This window comes from Procambarus clarkii, chromosome 42, assembly GCF_040958095.1.
Source record: "Procambarus clarkii isolate CNS0578487 chromosome 42, FALCON_Pclarkii_2.0, whole genome shotgun sequence".
Taxonomy (NCBI): domain Eukaryota; kingdom Metazoa; phylum Arthropoda; class Malacostraca; order Decapoda; family Cambaridae; genus Procambarus; species Procambarus clarkii.
In genome coordinates this window covers 10,517,931-10,542,423 of record NC_091191.1, presented here as the reverse complement: position 1 = coordinate 10,542,423, position 24,493 = coordinate 10,517,931, and the positions used below count along the sequence as shown (strand labels likewise).

At 43.8% G+C, this 24,493-nt stretch overlaps 1 protein-coding gene across 4 annotated transcripts in view; it reads right to left on the bottom strand.

Moving 5' to 3' along the window:
- LOC123770378 (putative neural-cadherin 2) overlaps positions 1-24,493 on the bottom strand; it is a 460,439-nt gene that overhangs the window by 294,083 nt on the left and 141,863 nt on the right. For 3 of the 4 annotated variants that reach the window (XM_069339898.1, XM_069339901.1, XM_069339900.1), the window contains exon 3: positions 21,447-21,570. The gene's annotated coding sequence lies outside the window, so the exon portion shown is untranslated. Of the gene's footprint in view, positions 1-4,783; positions 5,212-21,446; positions 21,571-24,493 lie in introns of those variants that run through there. The other variant, XM_069339899.1, reaches the window with a different exon arrangement.

Genomic DNA, 24,493 nt, shown 5'->3' with positions numbered 1-24,493 from the left:
CTATTTTTTTTTTTTTTTTCCACACCACACACACACACACCCCAGGAAGCAGTCCGTGACAGCTGACTAACTCCCAGGTACCTATTTACTGCTAGGTAACAGGGGCACTTAGGGTGAAAGAAACTTTGCCCATTTGTTTCTGCCTCGTGCGGGAATCGAACCCGCGCCACAGAATTACGAGTCCTGCGCGCTATCCACCAGGCTACGAGGCCCCCTCGTGTGTGTGTGTGTGTGTGTGGAAAACACACGTGTGTGTGTGTGTGTGTGTGTGTGTGTGTGTGTGTGTGTGTGTGTGTGTGTGTGTGTGTGTGTGTGTGTGTGTGTGTGTATGCGTATGCGTATGAATGTGTGTGTGTGTATGTGTGTGTGTGTGAGTGTGTATGTGTGTGTGTATGTGTATGTGTATGTGTATGTGTATGTGTATGTGTATATGTGTGTGAGTGAGTGCGTGCATGTGTGAGCTAGTGTTTGCCCATAAAAGCATGTGTGTATACGTTTTTTAAATTAATTCCTGAAGGATTACACCCACAGACATGCATACACCTCGTATACTTTACACACGTTATGTTAATATAGAAGAATACGAAGCTCTGCACTACCGAACAACTCTAGCATGCATGTTAAGACTGCAACATCACCTATGCAACATGACATAATCTCTTTTAGGCATAAATAAGCCTACGCCAAAATATATATGCCATCTTAGGCTGGACGGTCGAACGTCGATCTCGCTTCATGCAGGTCGGGGTTCAATCCCCGACCGTCCAAGCAGTTTTGCACCATTCCTTTCCTCCGTCCCATCCCAAATTCTTATCCTGATCTCTTCCAAGTGGTTGGGCACCATTCCTTCCCCCCATCCCATCCCAAATCCTTATCCTGAACTCCGTTTAAGCTATATAGTCGTAATGGCTTGGTGATTTCCCCTGATATTCACCTTAGTGTAAACCAAATTTAGTATATATATGCTATATTAGGCCTAAGCCAGTTTACATTTATTGGTTGTCTTTTTCTTATACCCTTCAACAAAATTTACGGCACAGAGCGCCAATATTATTCGGGTGCAACAGTCCAGTTTTGTACGTACGAGCGATAGCTGTTATCACGTATATTTTCATTTTTCCCAAATGATTTCGCCCTCTTTCCCACTTATCCTTTTTATTTTGAAATTCTTCGTTCAGTAAATAATTACGTAAACACATTTTGAAGACGTAATTGACAGAAGTGTTGAAATGACCCTAGATTATCATGGTACATTTATTATGGGACATTTATCATGGGACATTTATCATGGGACATTTATTATGGGACATTTATCATGGGACATTTATCATGGGACATTTATTATGGGACATTTATCATGGGACATTTATCATGGGACATTTATCATGGGACAATTATCATGGGACATTTATCATGGGGCAATTATCATGGGACATTTATCATGGTACATTTATCATGGGACATTTATCATGGGACAATTATCATGGGACATTTATCATGGGACAATTATCATGGGACATTTATCATGGGACATTCATCATGGTACATTTATCATAGTACATTTATCATGGTACATTTATCATGGGACATTTATCATGGTACATTCATCATGGGAAATTTATCATGGTACATTCATCATGGTACATTTATCATGGTACATTTATCATGGTACACTTATCGTGGGACATTCATCATGGGAAATTTATCATGGGACATTTATCATGGGACATTTATGATGGGACATTTATCATGGGAGATTCATTGCGGGACATGTTGAGCCTGACACGATTAGTCATCATTGTCATCCTCGTTTTAATCACTGTTTAAAATATTCATCAAAGCAGACCTTTCAGCGCTCTTTGTTCTGTGGCGTCTGGTGGACACATTCACCCAATGTGAAATTGAGCTTTATCGCATTGTCTGTGGGCGTGCTTGTCTGTACTCACCTAGTTGTGCTTGCGGGGGTTGAGCTCTGGCTCTTTGGTCCCGCCTCTCAACTGTCAATCAACTGGTGTACAGATTCCTGAGCCTACTGGGCTCTGTCATATCTACACTTGAAACTGTGTATTGAGTCAGCCTCCACCACATCACTGCCTAATGCATTCCATCTGTTAACTACTCTGACACTAAAAAGTAACTACTCTGACACTGAAAAAGTTATTTTTAACGTCCCTGTGGCTCATTTGGGTACTCAGTTTCCACCTGTGTCCCCTTGTTCGCGTCCCACCCGTGTTAAACAGTTTATCCTTATCTACCCTGTTAATTCCTGAGAATTTTGTAGGTTATGATCATGTCTCCCCCCCTACTCTTCTGTCTTCCAGTATCGTGAGGTGCATTTCACACAGCTTTTCCTCGTAACTCATGTCTCTTAGTTCTGGGACTAGCCTAGTGGCATACTTCTGAACTTTTCCCAACTTCGTCTTGTGCTTGACAAGGTACGGGCTCCATGCTGGGGGCCGTATACTCCAGGATTGGTCTTACATATGTGGTATACAAAGTTCTGAATGATTCCTTACACAGGTTCCTGAAGGCTGTTCTGATGTTAGCCAGCCTCGCATATGCCGCAGATGTTACATAATGTATGTGGGCGTGTTCGTCTGTGGGCATGTGTGCTCACCAATATGGCCTCTCCCGTTTGTGTTTGTGAGGAATGAATTGCAGTTCCTGGGCCCCGCCTTTCAACCCTCATTGGGCAGGTGTGTGAGCTCCATAATACTATATACATATCCTATCGACACAGGTTTTAAAGAGAGTGTATTGGGAGCTGACTTACGTTACTCCGTCTCCAGGAGGGCGGGGCCTCCTTTCCCTGGTTGATACCTGGTTGATACCTGGTTGATGGGGTTCTGGGAGTTCTTCTACTCCCCTCCCCTCTCGTTAGTGTCACCCTGAACAGACGTGTTATTTACGTACGTCTGTTAGGTTCATTTTGAATGTTCAGTGACCATCTGTCTCCCCTCGTTCCACTCTTTGTGTGACCCCCCACACGTGCTAGTCCCACTCTTTGTGTGACCCCACATGTCCTAGTCCCACTCTTTGTGTGACCCCCACACGTCCTAGTCCCACTCTTCGTGTGACCCCTGGGACCCCTAGTCCCACTCTTTAGGAAATGCCTCTCCTCTTGTCTATAAATCTAATGATTCAGTTTGCATATAGCTCGGTCATTAAGGAACTGTTTCTTATTATGAAATTCGTTTATAAAGATGACATTCGGCTCTAGATTTTCTGCGAATTGTCCGGTTGCACGAGAGAACCGTTTTTCTGTCCGGATACGGGAGATTTCGGTGGTTTTTTGTGGAATAAGGAGCAAAGGCTCAGTTTTATCATGCTCAAGTAACTGCTTCTCAAACGGTGAAATACTATTAGTTAACAACAGGCTGCATCTGAATTGCTTGTTCCCTGCTAGACTGCTGCTTGAGGGCCTCACCATGTTGAGGAATTCATAATTGATGTGATGTCTTGCTCTATTCAAGTTAACATGGAGAGGTTATTCTATATTGTAGCTGTTGACATTCTCAGTTGCTTTGGATTTCACTCTTTAAAAAGCTTAGTTCTGTGTGTTAGTAGATAATATGCTGAGTTTTCTCAGTTTCAGAACAAACTATGCTGTGGTTTCTCAGTTTCAAAACTTACTAAGCTGAGTTTTCTCAGTTTCAGAACAAACTATGCTGTGGTTTCTCAGTTTCAGAACATACTAAGCTGAGTTTTCTCAGTTTCAGAACATACTAAGCTGAGTTTTCTCAGTTTCAAAACATACTAGGCTGAGTTTTCTCAGTTTCAGAACATGCTAAGGCGAGTTTTCTTAGTGTCAGTAGATAATATGCTGAGTTGTTTTGTATCTGTAGCTATGCTGAGTTGATTTGTATCAGTAGCTATGCTGAGTTGATTTGTATCAGTAGCTATGCTGAGTTGATTTGTATCACTAGCTATGCTGAGTTGATTTGTATCAGTAGCTATGCTGAGTTGTTCGGCGCATCACCCATTACCATGCTCAGCCAATGCTGACATCCGCTAAAGGATGAAGTTTCTGTGACCAATTCTTCAAAGGGTCAAACTGACGATTGGTTAAAGGGTCGACGGAGTGCCTCGACTCCAGGTGTTAACGCCCTTAACTCCTCGTAAAGGCATCGACTCTGTGAGTTTCCTTAAGTACTTTCGGCATGATCAATACATCTTCAGGTGGATGATCCTTCTCAAGATGTATTGATTAATACGAAAGTACTTAAGGAATTTCCTGTCTTATTTTCATGTTATTCCATCACATGTTAATTTCTTCTCGATTTACACACACACACACACACACACACACACACACACACACACACACACACACACACACACACACACACACACACACACACACAGTTTCAAATGTAGATATGATAGAGCCCAGTAGGCTCACGAATCTGTACACCAGTTGACTGAGAGTTGAGAGGCGGGACCAGAGAGCCAGAGCTCAAACCCTGAAAGCACAACTGAGTACAACTAGGTGAGTACACACACTCACAGACGGGTATGTGTAAGTGTGTTTAAGCAGGGGGCCGGGAACTAGAGCTCGTTCCTGCAGACATAAGGAGTTGAGTACACACAATGTACTTTAAGTAATGTATTATATCCTACTACGCGCCATCACAATCAACTGGATCATCAGGAAGACTCAACGTCCCACTCTCTGTGTTTCCAAAAGGACAAAGTTCTCATGTTTCATTCGGAAAAAAAATATTACGAGGATCTAAAACGCTTATGGAAATGAGAGAAAAGTTCGGTAAAGGAGAGAACTTACCTTGATTGGCTATTAGGTGTGGAGAGTTGTGTTAGGGGTGTTGAGCTGGGATCACACCACCGTACCACTTACACACTCACATGCAACAGTTAAGCTCAACTCTAACGATGCGTCGTAACTGTAATTAGTCTCCAGTCACAGCTCAACTGATTACAACCAATTACCGAGTCACTTATCCCTGTCTACATGCCTATTAACTGATTTTTTTCCACCGTGATGTTAATTCTGCCGACGTTACCACCGACACCTTGTATTATGTAGTAATTATCAAATCAATCACAAAACTATGTAACAGCTAAGGTACATGAGAGGCAATGATGGGATGTGTCTAAGCCACAAGTCTTGTTGGCACTGGTGGCGCAACTCCCGGAGCCGCGCGACGTCCACCACAAGGGAAGGGTGCCAGCGTGCCTCACAGGAGCGCGGGAAGTGCCGTCAGCCAGCCCGGTACTGGGAGACTGGCACTAGAGGCACCCAGCCACCACCACGCTCTTCCAGGCTGGCACCCTCCCACCACAGCCTCTCCTCCTCCTCCTCCTGCGCCTCTTCCAGTACCCGTGCGGGTACTCTACCAGTACCCGTGCGGTCATACGCTCATCTCACCATTCTCAGACCCTCACCCACGTAAGAAGTGGTGATACAGGCACCAATGGCAGGGAATATACAATGGAAAGGGAATTCAGGATTAATATCCGCGTTCCAGACCTCTACAAGTCTCCTCCTTTGGAAAGAGTCCCAACGAGAGGAGAGTCCTTACAGTGAGGAGAGTCCTTACAGTGAGGAGAGTCCTTACGGTGAGGAGAGTCCTTACAGTGAGGAGAGTCCTTACGGTGAGGAGAGTCCTTACAGTGAGGAGAGTCCTTACGGTGAGGAGAGTCCTTACAGTGAGGAGAGTCCTTACAGTGAGGAGAGTCCTTACAGTGAGGAGAGTCCTTACAGTGAGGAGAGTACTTACGGTGAGGAGAGTCCTTACAGTGAGGAGAGTCCTTACAGTGAGGAGAGTCCTTACAGTGAGGAGAGTCCTTACAGTGAGGAGAGTCCTTACAGTGAGGAGAGTCCTTACAGTGAGGAGAGTCCTTACAGTGGAAAAATATTACCAGTGGCGTCTCACAGGAGTCAGCACTGGGGTCAGTCCTATTACTAATATAACAGAGCAGATGCATTTCTACCTCTCAATATTCACTGATAACATAAAATATGAGAATTAAATACAATGTAAGAATGAAAGAAACTACAGGATAACAACACGATGAAAGAATAGTCCAGCGAGTGACTACTCGAGTTTAACTCAAGCAAGTGCAAAGTAATGAAGCTAGGAACAGGAAGCTGGGCACAAGATGCTCCATAAAAGAGGAAACTCCTATAATTGAACAGAAAATACCTGGAGATTAATATTGCCCCGAACCTGTCACCAAAATCCCACATTTATATATTATATATATACAAGAGATGTTCGAAATCAAAAAAATCCGGAAAACATACACTAAGACAATATAGAGATTACGAGAAATTGTCATAAATATTCGCATTGCCATACTTAAGGTGTATGAAGATGTGGAGGGGGGGGGGGGAACTACCCCCTCCCCCCCCCCCCCATCCTCTAAGACGGAAAAGACAAAAATAATCTATACTAACAATCGTTTCATTTCTTAAAGATACACCATAGGGAGCCGGTCGGCCGAGCTGACAGCACGCTGGACTTGTGATCCTGTGGTCCTGGGTTCGATCCCAGGCGCCGGTGAGAAACAATGGGCAGAGTTTCTTTCACCCTATGCCCCTGTTACCTAGCAGTAAAATAGGTACCTGGGTGTTAGTCAGCTGTCACGGGCTGCTTCCTGGGGGTGGAGGCTTGGTCGAGGACCGGGCCGCGGGGACACCAAAAAGCCCCGAAATCATCTCAAGATAAGATAGTGTACAGTCAAAATCACTTACAACTTTCTAGTTGCCGACCTTTTGAGTACACCGACACGGAAATAGCACAGTGAACCCATTATGTCCATAGACACAATAACAATTCAAACCTAAACTTACTTGAATAATTCTATATAAAAAATATATGAGGATCACGAGTAAAATATGGGACAAAAATGAGTTGCCATAGACTAAACAAAAGGAGTTGCCATAGACTAAAAGAATGAGTTGCCATAGACTACAAAAATGAGTTGCCATAGACTAAACAAAAGGAGTTGCCATAGACTAAACAAAAGGAGTTGCCATAGACTAAAAGAATGAGTTGCCATAGACTACAAAAATGAGCTGCCATAGACTAAAAAATGAGTTGCCATAGACCGAGTGTAGAGAGGTTACAAAAGTGGACAATTACCCCACAAAAATATAGATAACAATGGTAATAATAACACATAAGATAATAACAAATGACATATTAGCATATTTACCATAAGAGGGCGGAGGGTATATTCCGTGTCTTGAGAGCATTATAGGCTTGTTACGTGAGGCAGCTGGTGGGTCTGACCACCTCCCAGCTGGGGCAGGAGGAACCAGCTGGCAGGTGTGGAGGCAGGTGTGTATACACAGCCACCAAACACACCACACACACATTCCCTACACACACTTACACTCCTTAGTTTTAGCATCTAATGATTACCAATGTTTACATATATTCAAGTTAAATCATTTCCTAATTCTCCACTTTTTTTTTAATACTTGTTCGTGAAAAAATATATATAAAAGCTATACGACACATCACTTTTTTTAATTGTTTTGAGTGAAAATCATGAAACAGGACAAAGTGGCCCTTGGAGCTTATGACAGCGAGTGAATACATTTTGTTGAAATCACACTTTCAACACTGATATAATTTTCTATTTGCAGCGTGTGGTAGATATTTCCACATCGCTAAGTCTGTCACACCAGCGGCATAGTGCCTCAAACACCCTCACAGACACTATGTAAAGCTATTTCACCGATACAACGTTGACCAGACCACACACACTAGAAGGTAAAGGGACGATCGACGATGTTTCGGTCCGTCCTGGACCATTCTCAAGTCGATTGTAAATGGTCCAGGACGGACCGAAACGTCGTCGTCCCTTCACCTTCTAGTATGTGGTCTGGTCAACATACTTTAGCCACGTTATTGTGACTTATCGCCTGCACTTAGTACAACGTGTCCGAAATGGCAACACCTGCCATAGGAGTTGCCATGGGCGGTGAGGAGAGTCACTTGTTCCGCTACTAAATGCCCATTTCCAACCTCTTATTTCCCATTGTCATCTTCACTAATGTCACAGTATTCACCTTCACTGTCTAATGACTCAGGTAATTACTCTATCACAAACTTGTTTGCTGCGTGAGACCCAAAACTTGCCCGACCTCTCGCTATCACGTCTGTATGCCCACTAAAAACCAGCCATTAATTACCCCGCAGAGAACAGTTTGCTAGGACCCTCTAATGGTCGTAAGGAGGGTTATACCCTCCTTATGTATGTATATGTATATATATATGTATATATATATATATATATATATATATATATATATATATATATATATATATATATATATATATATATATATATATATATAAAACCTACCTACTTGAATGCATGAACCTTGTAGTTATCAAAGTCTCATTAACGAGAGAGACCGGGGCAGTAACAGCTCCTAGCTCCTCCACCAATACTTAAGTTTCTCAAACACCTAAAAACATTCTATCACTCTCAAAGAACCTCTGGCCCAGCCAAAGGTCTCCCAGGAGAGTATTCCAAAGGTTAATTATTCCCCGCGCTCTCAACTGCTTTGTCTTAGAAGTTATTCCACTCCAAGGGTGCTTACTGACCGCTTCTTATCTATTTCTCTCAGGTCGAGAGAAAGAAGATTTTAAATGTAATCAAATTTCAAGGCCAGACGAATCATCAAAAGGGTTCATCTTCCAGCCTCTTCGTGTACACACAGTACACTTTGGCGGGACCAAAGAGCCAGACCTCAACCCCCGCAAACACAACTAGGTGAGTACAGGTCTCCTTCACGAGGCATCTGTCTAATTCTTCACATCACTCAATATGTTCTGTTGTTCTGTGTTCTTCCCACTGCTTGTTCCTCAGTATGCTGATATTGGTTACTCAGTATGATGACCAACGTTCGTACGTATGCAGCACATACTGGTAGGAGAAGCAGGAATGAAATTTGGCTGAGATAACTCTGCACCTGTCCTGCTCTTTTAAGATAACTCTCCACCTCTTCTGCTCTTTGATTAAGATAACTCTCCCCCTGTTCTGATCTTTGATTAAGATAACTCTCCACCTCTTCTGCTCTTTAAGATAAATCTCCACCTGTTCTGCTCTTTGATTAAGATAACTCTCTAGAGGACAATTTAAAAGCAAGATCGAGAGACGCAGAGCGAGATATATTATCTTCTTTTCCTGTTGCTTTAAAGCAATTACAATTAATCTCACCAGGAACACTGAGAACGAAATGGTTGTCGGTCTTGTCCACTGAGCAGCTATGCAGTCTGAACTACAGGTACTCAACTACATGTACTTATCTATATATAATCAACTACATGTACTCGGCTATATGGCTATATATATACTGCATTTTAAATATAATCAACTATTGGTACTGAACTATATAGAACCAACTACATGTACTCAATTTCGTGAACTCAAATATGTGTACTCGAATGTATGTAATGAATTATATGTACTGTATGGGCTCAGTTATGTGCTCAATCATATGTACTCAACGCAATACACATATAAGAATTCAATACATCTATAAGCCTATTGATGGTCGTGAAGCAGTTCAAATGATAACATCAGGTAATTTTGTCGACTGCTTAGGGAGTATTATATCCGTTTAGCAAGTTATATTTACGTTAGAGTAATGATATTGTCTATCGTGTGTTCTTCCATCCTCTGCGGTGATGCTATCTTTATTTTGATATCCTCTGCGTTGATGATATCTTTATTTTTATATCTCTTTACACCGATATTTCTTCTTACTATATCTCCTAAATCCTCACAGTCCTTCCAGGTGCTATATAGTTGTAATGGCTTAGTGCTGTCTCCAGATAATCACCTTACCTAACCTTGCCTCAAATATACATAAAAAGATTTAATAGTTTATGGAAGAAATCCATCGAGGCTGTGTGTCTGGCCCCCGACCCCACGCTACTGGGAATTTCGGAATTCCACCGTTCCAAGAGAAATCAGCCTCATGCAAAATTCAGTCGTAGCTGTTCGGCATTTTCGGGATAAAGTTCCACGGAATTTCATTGGTGAATAGGGTTTCTTGTGTATGTAGAGGTGAGTTTTTTTTTGTGTGTTAATATTTCTACTTGTCCTTGCTGGGATTAAGCTGAAGCTTAATCCCAGCAAGAGGATTAATCCCTTAATCCCGCCTTTGTCATATGTATATTTGAAACAATGAATGTGGTCTGCTTCCACTATTTCACTCAGCGATCTTCATTTGTTCATTTTGACACTGAAACAGTTCAATATATCTCCGTAACTTATACAAGTTCTTTGTGGCCACCTGGGACCACTTGATTGTAAACATCCAATGCCGTTGAGTGAGGCTAGCCCCATGTATCTAGCCTCCAACCTTGGACAGACAGACAGAAACATTCTCTCTTATAGATTAAGAGGCCACCGCAGGCCTTCCGCTCTCTCACTTAGCATCCATGGTGAGGTCCTGCCTGGTCCCACAGCCTCAGCCGTGTTTCTGCTCCAGAACGGTGTAGCCAGCCACCTTCCCCCTTGCTGTGTTGTGAATATCTTCTGGAGTCTCCCGTAGCTTTCCTCGTGTACATCTCTCCCCCTTCACTGTAAATGAGTCCTATCATACTCCCGGTGTCATACCCTATTCTCTTTTATGTTATTTTCTCTTGTGATGTGGCTGGGAAGTGGCTCGAGTTGGGTCTGTGTTTAAGCTGCTATGTCAGTTTCACATCTTCTCTCTGTGTCTCTTCTTAGTCTGATGTACCGATTCGTGGCCCTCTGGTAGTTCTTTCTGTTCTCTATTGTTCTACTGTTCCTGTAATTTCTACATGCATTTTTGCGTATGTGCTTTGCTTCCTTATGCCCTAAGTTAAAAAATGCATTAACCTTATGCCTTCAACTCTCTTTGGACAGAACAATGGTTTTTGAATATTAATTCCCGTAATTAATGGGTAACTAGTCCGTAATGACTTATGAGGTCTTCCCTCTGAGTGTGTTCCTGTGGTATTTCTCACAAATTATCTTATGTCTTCAGAGTTTTCTTTCAGTATACCGGCTTTTTACTGCCCGATTGCTTCACTAAACAGGTCATACCTGCTTCCACTCGATATGCTAATGGCAGTAAACGGTAGGGAGGGAGTATGTCACTGGGAGAGGAGTCAAGTGATTTATGCTTCTGCTTTTTAAGTGTGTGTGGGTGTGTGTGTGTGTGTGTGTGTGTGTGTGTGTGTGTGTGTGTGTGTGTGTGTGTGTGTGTGTGTGTATTCACCTAGTTGTGCTTGCGGGGGCTGAGCTCTGCTCTTTCGGCCCGCCTCTCAACTGTCAATCAACTGTTATTACTATTTTTTCCACCCCCCTCCCCACACACAGGAAGCAGCCCGTGACAGCTGACTAACTCCCAGGTACCTATTTACTGCTAGGTAACAGTGGCATCAAGGTGAAAGTAACTCTGCCAAACGTTTCTCGCCGGCGCCGGGACTCGAACCCGGGCCACAGGATCACGTATCCAGCGTGCTATCCACACAGCCACCGGCGCCTGTGAGTGTGTGTGTCTGCGTGTGTAAAATAGAAGATTAAAAGCAAGCAACAGATACTAGTAACAGTAAGCTGAATATTATTCCCCGCTACTGACAAAATAACGCTGGAAGGAAACAACAGAACGAACATCACTTGACTGAGCCATATCTTACACGGCAGCTCTCAGTCTCGTCGGAAGAAGGAGTCTTGGGCGACCGAGAAATAATTTCAGAACTGATGAAGAAACACTCGACATGTGACTGAAGTGCAAGATAGGAGGTGGGGGTAGGGACGAGGGTTAGCATCGAACACGTGGCCACTGGTCCCAGTGAGGTGTTCGAGCCGAGCTCCGGACGAAGCTCGGCCCGGCTTGACGAAGCTGTCAAGAGTCAAACACGCTGACCCTGAGAGACTTCTCCGTGTACCCCAGTGTTTCAGTACAATGGGAAGGGACCGGCTCCGGTAGTACTGTGTTTCTGAAGTAACAGGGTGGTGTAATACGAGAGTGTCGAATAAGAAGGTGTCCAATAATAGGGGGTTGAGAACAATTCACCAAGACAAAAGGCCGTCAGGCTCACAACGTATGAATACTGGCATTAAATCCGAAGTCAAAATTGTGCCTTATAGCTTGGACTGCGGGAAGAGGTCGGGGCAGTAATGGGGAAAACGGGTGTTTTCTCATCCGTCAACAGTACCAACAAGGGAATTCGAAGCGATACAACAGGACCAAGATCGAATCGAATTCAGCTCTCCCCGTAACAGGCACCTTGCCAGAAAGGGCGGATATAGATACCGTGCTTAGGACCGGAGCTTGGAATGGCCTTGGGTTAAATGGTGGGAAGGTGACTGAAATTTAGGGAGAGACAGAGCATGTGTGATATTCATTTGGTACATGACATCTGTCTGGAAGGGTTGGGGGAAGAATGGGGGGGGGGGGGACAGTGTTGGTAATGGAGTGGGGATGGAGGGGAAGGAGTGAGAGATGGTGTAAATGGGAATGGGTGTGGTGCGGATGATTGGGTGGGTGTGGTGCGGGTGATTGGGTGGGTGTGGTGCGGGTGATTGGGTGGGTGTGGTGCGGGTGATTGGGTGGGTATGGTGCGGGTGATGGAGTAGGTGTGGTGTGGGGTTACGCTCGTACAAGCACCATCACGACACGCTTTATAGAAGACTCCGTGTAAAACATCGATTGTGGACATTGCTGACGTCGTTTACTATATAATTTGGAAAATATATGCGAGGCAGAGACGGCGAAGCACGTGAGGAATCAATAACAGTCTCCAGGGGGCAGGTCCCGCCATGGGAAATGACTCCTCAACATAAACAATCATCACCTTTCACTAAACGCAGCTTTAAGCTATAATAAAACTGTCGATATTTGCAACAATAACAAATACTGGTCTGGTTCTAAGACGATAGGCTAGCAAGTTAGCACGAGAGGGTATTAAGAGTTACAGCAATCTTCCTGTGAGTGGCAAAATTTAGTCTTCCGAATCATACCTATTTTAGAAACATTCGGTCCTTCGGATCATACCAAGTTTAAAAACATTCGGTCCTTCGGATCATACCAAGTTTAAAAACATTCGGTCCTTCGGATCATACCAAGTTTAAAAATATTCGGTCCTTCGGATCATACCAAGTTTAAAAACATTCGGTCCTTCGGATTATACTAAGCTCAGAAGGATTCGATCCTTTGGATAGTACAAATCTCAAAAACATATTTTTGCTTTCATCTTAGAAAACATTCGGTCCTTTGGGTCATAATTAGCTTATAAACATTGGGGTGAGAGGGAAGTGAAGTCCTTAGTGGGTCAGACATTGTCATCGGTGCCATTTACGTTGAGGAGGAACAGTTATATAATAACTGATATCGGTGGGGAGATAGAGAGAGTAGTGGTGGAGGTGGTGGTAGAGAGAGAGTAGTGGTGGAGGTGGTGGTAGAGAGAGAGAGTAGTGGTGGAGGCGGTGGTAGAGAGAGTAGTGGTGGTAGTGGAGGCAGAGAGAGTAGTGGTGTTGGAGCCAGAGAGAGAGAGTAGTGACTGACAAGGAAGAGTAGAACACACAGTAGTGACCCTACCAGCATATCGACACAGGTGCCTCCAGCTTACGAGTAGAGACATAACGTGTGAGGAGTGCCCTAGACAATACTTGCAGCATCTCAAGCAATAAAACCAACCCACAGAACAAGGAATATACATAAATTATACACACAGACTCTCGTGGATATCAACATTTCCACGGGAGTGTCCATGACAATTTTTATAACACGGGCGCGGATCATTAATTCCTCTGAACTTCAGTAGTAGTCAGGCAAAGCCGAACATTCCAGCATGGCGGCAGTAGTTGCTTGTGAAATCTTTCCTCATTATGACAACTTATAGCCCAGTCGATATAGTTTCTGCCTAACACGCATGGGGTCCGTGGTTCGAGCTTCCTAGAGCTCAGGTGAATGAACGGAATATTTATGCTAGCACAAAATATTTCCTCCGGAGTTTCAGCACTAGGTGAAGGAAGCCGTACGTAGGTCTTCGGAGATGTGGCGGAAACTTGTGCCAGTGCCAGGAAGAGATAAATGCCAAGTGCCATACAAAAAGTGCATTCCCCAGCGTGAACATTGAGAGCTGCACTGGTGACATTCTGAGATATGAGAGTGACTCAGGACTTGAAAAGTTGGTGTTTTCCGGCGCACAGGCTGGAATGCGACACGAATCCTTGGGTGTGTTATGTGGGGGCTTGGTAGTGATGCAGGTTATGTGGGGGCTTGGTGGTGATGCAGGTTATGTGGGGGCTTGCTAGTGATGCAGGTTATGTGGGAACTTGGTAGTGACACAGATTGTATTTAAGAGTCCGATAGCTCCGACAGCCAGTTCAGGCAGGGGTGGTAAGAAATATCCAGAAATAAAACAGAAAAGACTGGAGTCAAAACAGAGCAAGCCGGGGTCTAGGAGTCGTGGAAGAGGGGTGATGACATACTATTATGGCAGGTCTGGCCCATCAGCTCAAGCCTGGTGGCCTCAAGCCTCCTGCTTAGCTCCTCCAAGGAAGAAAAAAAAATCGTCGCCCGCCAGGAAATATAAGATGCATATAATTATTGGTATGGGGGGTAAGAGAATCACTGTAATAGTGGTGTATGCCCTTATTCTGTATGAAGTTAAAGGGGGAAGAAAATATTGCTGTTTAAGGTTAGAGAGGAAGAAAATGTTGCTGTTTAAGGTTAGAGAGGAAGAAAATGTTGCAACTCAAAATAGAAAAGGAAAGAGGGGGATGGAGAGCAGAAGTCGTATACTGCCAGGCTGGGGGTGGGGGAGTGGGAAGGCAGGCAGGCAGGCAGGCAGGCTGCACGGGTGAAAGGCAGGCTAGAGGAGTAAAAGGTAGGCATAAAGACTGAAAGGAAGGGGGTTAATGGCAGGCAGAATGACAGTTGTAGAAGGACAAAGGCAGACATGTAGCATGTGTGGGAAGGGGAGAGAGGCAGACGTGGAGAGCGAGAGGGGGTAAGTGTGTGAGCGCAAGCAGAAAGGCAGGAGGTGTAGAAGAGGGATAGGAAGCCAGGCAGGCAAGCTGGGGTCAAAGGGAAAGGGAGAGGAGGGTAGACTGGAAGGCAAGGAGGGAAGGCAGGAGGCTAGAGGAAGAGAATGGCAGGCCAGCAGGTGTGAGGAGGACAGAGAGCTACGAGCCTCGCTGGTACTCACAATCACCCAGACGAGATGGACTTTCTTAATAAAAAAATAAGATATAACAATTATTATGCTTGAGGCTGTGTGAGGAGCTCGGAGCCTAAGGCTGAGGCAAGGAGAGAGATTTTTTAAAAATGTACTTTAGTCACGTGGGGTAAATACGTCCGGGATATATACTATACAAAAATGGGATACGAACGACCCCGGCGGAATGGGAGAAGTTTGCACAAGCGGGAAATGGAACACTACGTTAGCAAGAACGTGTGTTTTGTTGCGTGTTTGTAAACACCAATGTTCAGAGATACGTCGACACGCTTGAAAAGAAGAGCAAGTCACGATGTCAAGGATGTGTGTGTGTGTGTGTGTGTGTGTGTGTGTGTGTGTGTGTGTGTGTGTGTGTGTGTGTGTGTGTGTGTGTGTGTGTGTGTGTGTGTGTGTGTGTGTGGGTGGGTGTGTGCGTGCGTGCGTGCGTGCGTGCGTGCGTGCGTGCGTGCGTGCGTGCGTGCGTGTGGATCAATAGTGAACAGCAACGCAGTTCAAGGTGAATGTAAAGGTATACACACAATAGCGTATTATTCATCTTGGAATGAAGAAAGGTATTTGCCAAACCTATTTTTAAACATAAGAAGCACATTAGTTACTCCATTCACCTGGGTACTAGGAGACTCGACCCGAGGACCCCAGGTGTGTGAGGCCAAAACTCACATTAAAGCTTTAAAGCTTTAAATTTACTTTCTCTGGCGAGGTGTTTCCTAACTCTATGAGTCGTGTTCCACGAGTCGTGTTCCAAGGGTCTGCCATCTACTGGCACAAGACCAAATCGCAGTCCGCTATCAAGATTCGAACAGTCTCAGATTTTACGTAGATTTGCCTAATCAGAAGAACAAGAGCCTTAGGGAGCCGGTCGGCCGAGCGGACAGCACGCTGGATTTGTGATCCTGTGGTCCCGGGTTCCATCCCGGGCGCCGGCGAGAAACAATGGGCAGAGTTTCTTTCACCCTATGCCCCTGTTACCTAGCAGTAAAATACGTACCTGGGTGTTAGTCAGCTGTCAAGGGCTGTTTCCTGGGGGTGGAAGCCTGGTCGAGGACCGGGCCGCGGGGACACTAAAGCCCTGAAATCATCTCAAGATAATCTCAAGAAACTCAAGATAAAGCAAACCACCTAAGCCCATTGCGAAGCCGTCAATATTGCCGTGTTGCACATTCATTGCAACACAGCAATTTTGACGTTCGGGGCGTGCAAGGAGAAGTTATAATTCGATCAACTGAGTCAAAGATTCGCCCCGTAAACTGATTCTTCATCACGTGTCCAGTAATTAAGCTTACGGCTCCCCGGGACGTAATCTTAACTAAACCTCAAGTTTAGACGAGGGTAACTTGGCGATAAAGTATTAGATGACTTTAGCTTTCAAGTTGAAAACTAGACTTTTACGGTACAACTTGGCTTAGGAAGTAAAGTATAACGATCTTTAGTGGCAAACATGATTACGCTCAAGTGGGTTCCTGACAAGAGTTTGCCTGAGCATAGTGCCAATATAGAGTAGCACCGCGTATAACATAGCACATCGCCTTGCACATCGCCTTGCACATCTACGTGTACAAGGAAATACGTTCCAATGAGCAATTAAAGGTGGGCCCCCATAGGGTGCCACCTTGTACAACGTAGATCGCTCACGTGTGCAACATAATTGCAAGTTGGTGAATAGCGGGGCCGAGGGAGGGGGCACTTACTCTCCTTGACGACTTGTGCAAAAATCTGTAGGAGAATCCCCGTCTTGAGCGGCTCCCCACACATGCCCAAGTGTCTCGTAAATATTCAGGAGAGGAGACAGAGCAGTCATAGCTCTCTCTCTCACACTCTATCCATGTCTCTGTCTCTCTCTCTCACTTTCACTCTCTCTGCCCTCTGTCATATTCCAATTATTGGGAGCTCTAACACTGAAAGAGAGAGAGAGAGTGTGTGTGTGTGTGTGTGTGTGTGTGTGTGTGTGTGTGTGTGTGTGTGTGTGTGTGTGTGTGTGTGTGTGTGTGTGTGTGTGTGAGAGAGCCTGACTTACGGGCCTCGCAAGACACCTCGAGGGACGGAGCAGGTATATCTCACCCGGGCTGTCGTCTTGTGACAAGTCGCCCTCTTGCTAAAGAAAAATATACACGAGTATCAATCGCACTTAACTCGATAAACACAAACAATGTGGGTGAAAGTCTGTATGTTTTATGGTCTCTCTCACACACACACACACACCTGGGAGTGGATGTGACACCTAATCTAACTCCTGAGGCACATATAAATAGGATAACGACAGCAGCGTACTCTACACTGGCGAAAATTAGAACTTCATTCAGAAACCTAAATGAGGAAGCTTTTAGGGCGCTTTACACTGCCTACGTGAGACCCGTCTTAGAGTATGCCGCGCCATCATGGAGCCCCCACCTGAAGAAACACATAAAGAAACTGGAGAAGGTTCAGAGGTTTGCGACGAGGCTTGTCCCAGAGTTACGAGGGATGGGATATGAAGAGCGGCTGAAGGAACTGAACCTTACGACACTAGAGAAAAGAAGGGAGAGAGGAGATATGATAGGGACATATAAAATACTCAGGGGAATTGACAAAGTGGAAATAGATGAAATGTTCACACGTAATAATAACAGAACGAGGGGACATGGGTGGAAACTGGAAACTCAGATGAGTCACAGAGATGTTAGGAAGTTTTCTTTTAGCGTGAGAGTAGTAGAAAAATGGAATGCACTTGGGGAACAGGTTGTGGAAGCAAATACTATTCATACTTTTAAAACTAGGTATGATAGGGAAATGGGACAGGAGTCATTGCTGTAAACAACCGATAGCTAGAAAGGCGGGATCCAAGAGTCAATGCTCGATCCTGCAAGCACATATAGGTGAGTACATATAGGTGAGTACACACACACACACACACACACACACACACACACACACACACACACACACACACACACACACACACACACACACACACACATTCTAGGTATGAGGTATAGACTTATTCCTCTCAATGTTTGCTGATGATGATAAAATTATGAAAAGGATTAACACAGAGGAGGACAGCTTGAGGCTTCAAGAAAACCTGGACAGAGAGCAAGACGGGGTCCAAGAACTAATAGCTCGATTCTGCAGATACAAATAATAAATACACACACATACGAAGCAGAAAGAAAATGCAGGAGAGAGTAGAGCAAATACAGAGGTCAGAAGAACAAAAGAAAACGAAATAGATGCAAAAGGGCTTGAAACTCACACATAAATATAACAAGGGGTATCGGAAAGGACCCACGAAAAATTGAATGTTTGCTTCCAAAGCAAAGACACAACCACAGACTAATACATAGTCATATAAGAAGGAACATGGGAGTGAGAGACCAAGTGACAAAATTAGGAAAAAGAAGAGGTGAACATTCAGGAAGTGACAAGGATATTTGTACTCACCTAGTTGTGCTTGCGGAGGGTTGAGCTTTGGCTCTTTGGTCCCGCCTCTGATCAAAGAGGTCCTAGTTGTGAGCCCGTGCTATATGAACATTTCGTTCTGAGTATCTAAATCTAAAACAATAACAACAACAACATGACAGTTACACATTACGGGCTATTCATGCCCGTGCCGCCTCTTAGGTGGCTTAATCTTCATCAATCAATCACAGTTACACAAAACTGGGAGATTGGTGAACCCAGACCGAGGGAAGGCATCTTCCGCCAAACAGTCACAGAAAAGCCACTACTTCACTATCTCATGGAATGTGTAACAACCTTAGACGAGCTCCCGGACGCAGGTTCGAATCCTCGTCACGGCCCTTGTGGATTTGTTCAACCCCAGAAGAGCTTTAAGAGTCCCTGAATCTTGCAGTAACCAGCCTGAAGCCATCAACGCTGCCACTCTTCTGGTCACTGAGGTTGTCCAGCAGCTGGAGACCCTCATAAATACTGTCAACCACTATCCTCCCCCCCCCCCCCCCCGCGATAGCAGCCTGACGATTAAATGCGGCCTCAGCACACAGTATACATTTACTAAAAATATGTACCACTTACGGGCTATTCATGCCCGTGCCACCTCTTGGGTGGCTTAACCTTCATCAATCAATCATAGTTACAGCCCCGCTCCTGTGCCAGGAGCACTACGGGCTCACCGAAGCCCGTGCTACTTGGAACTTTTTGTTCCGAGTAGATGAATCTATAACAACAACAACAATTTGACCAGACCACACACTAGAAGGTGAAGGGACAACGACGTTTCGGTCCGTGTTGGGCCATTCTCAAGTCGATTGAGAATGGTCCAGGACGGACCGAAACGTCGTCGTCCCTTCTACTTCTAGTATGTGGTCTGGTCAACACCCAATCCTCCTTCCACCCGCAGCCTCTGGTTCTCATTTCGAACATTGTCCTTTTGTCCGTCCGTCCAATCCCCTTTAATATCTTGTACGTTGTTATTATTTCTCCCATGATTTTCCTTACCTTCAACGTGGTGCGGCTCGAGGAAAGGGAAACAAGAAAAAAAAAGCCAAAGAAAAAAAGGTTCCGCAAATCCTCCTAAGGTTTCCCAACGTCAAAAAAACTGTCGTACTAAAGTGGCCTTATCCAGAGGACCCACAACAGAAAACGGGACAGCGTGTCAATGTGATAAGTCTACGGCGTTAATACCATGCAATATGAACCTCTTTTATCAAGAGGGATTAACAAAGCTTATTTGCATTATTTTGAATGTCGAAGACTAAAGAGGATATAAAGAGGTATATACAGAGACAAAGTGATATAAAATGCCGAGGGATATTAAAATGGCATTATATATATATATATATATATATATATATATATATATATATATATATATATATATATATATATATATATATATATATATATATATATATATATATCGACACTAAAAGATAAGATATAATAACAGTTATATATGTATTAATACAACCCGTTCTCGCACTTGCTTATAGTCAATATTGGCTTATTTAATAAGTACATATGTGACATACTAATTGATTGTGAATATTTTAGTTTACCTTGAAAAGCTTCATAGAAAACACCGACCTCATCTAACCTTCTTAGTATGTTAAGATAAGCATCTTATTGCATCTTATTTACAATTATTACTTAACCTATCAACGGTATAGGTTAACTAATAATTAGATTTACAAATGAGTTGGGTATATATAGGTTTGGAAGTTAGATTAGTTTTATGGAACAGACCCTGGAGTTATGAAGCAGCTTCGAACGCTTTGTTTTAATTGATCAAACAGTTTACAAGCGTCGAATCTTCCCAATAAAGTGTTGATATTATTATAAACACTTTCTTAGTGCTTCGGAGCTCATAAAGTGGTTAATATGTGCAAACAAAACCGCCAGAGATTGAGAACAAGGATGTACAGGTTCCTAAGTGCTTGCGTAACTGCTTGATCAATCCTGGTGCAGGTTCCAGATAGCTAAACAGGCGTGGGGGAGGGGGGAACGGGTGGCTGACTATCATAGTCTAGCTAAACTATTTCTGGTAGCTAAACTACCATAGTTTAACCTATGGTAGTTTCAACCATAGGTTAGACAAATATACGAGCGTGGTGTATTCGAATACAAAAGAGGAACTGGTTTGCATTTGATAACTGATCCTCTGTAATTTCCTCTAATCTTATATACATGCGTTCAATATAACTAAATTTAATATTCCATTATAGTATTATGGCTTTGTGATGTATTATTTACGTAAACAGTCTTTGATTCTAAAATTGTTTTGTGTCATCATTCCCAGGTTTTTAGCCCAATTGGTATGACTACAATGAGTCACATAATGTTGACCAGACCACATACTAGAAGGTGAAGGGACGACGACGTTTCGGTCCGTCCTGGACCATTCTCAAGTCGACAATCGACTTGACCCCCAACTTCATTTCTTCATTTTCCAACACCGTGTGTGTGTGTGTGTGTGTGTGTGTGTGTGTGTGTGTGTGTGTGTGTGAGTGTGTGTGTGTGTGTGTATGTTTGTGTGTGTGTGTGTGTGTTTTAAGGTAAATATGAGATTGTTTTCAATTCCAGCTCAAGATGTTTTCCTATTTCCTTTCTGGGTGGTTATAGATAGGAGCTGCCTCGCATGGGTCAACAGGCCTTCTGCAGTTCCCTTTGTTCTTATGTTCTTATGTTCTTTCCTACGCCAGCAATCCAGGGCAAAGAGAGCAGCACTCCAACACCTATCCCGTGCACCTGTTATATAAACACCATCCCATATACCTGAGAATTACAACCCATTAAGAATTTTCTTACCTCGATTTACAGAGTTTATCAAACGGCTTCTGGTACTCGTCTTGCCTGACGTTAGACCTTGATGAATTGCTCTTCACGACATATGTCATCTGCCATTGCCCGTCACATGCACTGTACAGTTAGCCTGTAATAAAGATAAGATTGATATCTTTACAATCGTCTTGACAAATCCGTGTTTAATAGCATCCATTGTCCTTTACAACTTTCCAAGCGTAAGCCCTTCTCTAGACTGCATCGCCATTCTCTCGTGAAAAAACATAAGAGAGAGAGAGAGAGAGAGAGAGAGAGAGAGAGAGAGAGAGAGAGAGAGAGAGAGAGAGAGAGAGAGAGAGAGAGAGAGAGAGAGAGAGAGAGATAGAGAGATAGAGAGATAGAGAGAGAGAGAGAGAGAGAGAGAGAGAGAGAGAGAGAGAGAGAGAGAGAGAGAGAGAGAGAGAGAGAGAGAGAGAGAGAGAGAGAGAGAGAGAGAGAGAGACAGAGAATATGATAGAATGTTGAAGAAAGAGAGAGAGAGAGAGAGAGAGAGAGAGAGAGAGAGAGAGAGAGAGAGAGAGAGAGAGAGAGAGAGAGAGAGAGAGAGAGAGAGAGAGAGAGAGAGAGAGAGAGAGAGAGAGAGAGACAGAGACAGAGAATATGATAGAATGTTGAAGCTGTGTACCCCCAGAAATGTATGTTGACAGAGCTAACTAGAGACTTTTCCCTATATATACTAAGGGGAAAGTGGACAATATAATTAGTCGTATTTACTGTCGTTCCGCCTGAAAGGCTGTGTACATGCAGTTTGTCTCCCTCGAGACAACACGGTGCTCAACACGCCCTCTGTGTTACCACCACCGACACCAAATGATTTGGGCGGTCCATGCCTGACCTGCGACGAAATATTCTAATGAGTACAGATAAGTAATACAATTATATAACACTGAACTGCAGAAAGTTGAGTCACAACAACGTGGCTGAGTTGACAATGGTCCTGGAGGGAGCGAAACGTCCTCAAGTACATCCTTTTAACGTGTGTGGGTCTGGGGCCAGATTCACGAAGCAGTTATGCTAGCACTTACGAATCAGTACATCTCTCCTCAATCTTTGGCGGCTTTGTTTACAATTATTAAACAGTTAATGAGCTCCGAAGCAACAGGAGGCTGTTTATAACAATAACAACAGTTGATTGGAGAGTTTTCATGCTTGTAAACTGTTTAATAAATGTAACCAAAGCCGCCAAAGATTGAGGAATATTAAATACACTAGCAGCTACAAATATACAAATAAATAAGTATTAAATAAATTAGAATACCACTATCTGCAAGTCAGGTTTAATATAAGATGTTTAGTCATATGTAAATTACCAATTACCTGGGCACGGGGGGCAAGGTGGCCAGATATAAGAATAGTTACGAACAGGAGTTTATCCTGCTGATTAAATGACAACCAGGGGGTCCAAGAACTGGAGTCTAACCCGTAAAGTTGAGCTGTGAAAGCGTCTTTCTGATGTGTGCAAGATTCCCATTGCAAGATCCACACAATCAGGGGGAAAGCGCCACGCCATTACGACTATATAGCCCTGGGAAGGAGTCAGGATAAGGATTTGGGATGGGACGGGGGGGGAAAGGAATGGTGCCCAACCAAGTATTCTAGACAAGCAAAAGTACGGGAGAGAGACACCAATTGTCTCGCAAATTAAAAACAGGTAATTTAATGAGCAATGTATCCTAGGAAATACACAATACAGAACTGATGTATGACTGGTTGTATTTTTTCGTCGTAATTTATTTTGTAAAAGTTAGGCCCCCTCTGAAAAATATGCTTAACTATTTGCCCAAAATATAAATGGTCTTTCTTTTGTTGGAAATTTATGTGAGGGATGGGGAAGAATGGGGTGAAGGGAGAGTGAGGGATGGGGAAGAATGGGGTGAAGGGAGAGTGAGGGATGGGGAAGAATGGGGTGAAGGGAGAGTGAGGGATGGGAGAATGGGGTGATATGATAATGGGGGGTCTAGGAAGAATGAGGAATAGGGAAAGTGTGGAATATGTAATGGAAATGGGAGAGTGACTAGAAGAAATGGGATGAGAGAGACGGTTTAAGGGATAGCAGAGGACAGTGTAGAGTTTGCGGGAACAGAGGGAAGGGGATAGGAGACTGAGAGACGGGACGGGGGGATGGGACGACAAAGTTGAAAGGAGCGGAGACGGGAAGTGTGAGAGGCTATTCACCACGAGAGTTAAGAGGTACAGCGGAGCGATAGAAGCTCACAAACCTTGTTTAGCTCAGTCTGTCCTCTCCTCTATTACGTCCCGTTTTCTAAGGCGTCGAACAACCCGTTAAAACAATAACTTCACCGGCATGGGAGAGTGACTTGGATGGAAAAGAATAGATGACTAGAAGAGATGGAATAGTCAAGGGTGTACGTAAGCTGGTAATGGAATAGCACAAGATGGAACAGTGTGACATGACCTTGGGAACAGAACAGTGGCTGATGGAAAAGTGGGGAAGGCTAGGATAGATCGGAGTGCATTTATAAAAAAAAATCAGATGTATATAACCCTTTGATTTAAAAACAAAATCCACTAAAAAAAATATACCGCCAGTTATATCGCAATTTAACTCACTGACCTAGTACAGTCATTTATCTTTCTGACATGTCAGAGGCCGGAGGTTTGATATTTAAATTACTTTTTGAACTGATTTGGCTAGAGTTAAATAAATATGGATGAAAACCGCATTCGTGACTTGGTCGTGCAGAGCTATAATTACAAATTATAATCTCGAGTCCGGATGTAGTTATCTGCCGATTGAGTGATATCAAGAGTGTGTTTTCTTAAGTCTATTGAGTGTCTTTGCAAGTTATTTGAAGTGTTTTCGAAAGTGAGAGAGAGAGAGAGAGAGAGAGAGAGAGAGAGAGAGAGAGAGAGAGAGAGAGAGAGAGAGAGAGAGAGAGAGAGAGAGAGAGAGAGAGAAAGAGAGAGAGAGAGAGAGAGAGAAAGAGAGAGAAAGAGAGAGAAAGAGAGAGAAAGAGAGAGAGAGAAAGAGAGAGAGAGAGAGAGAGAGAGAG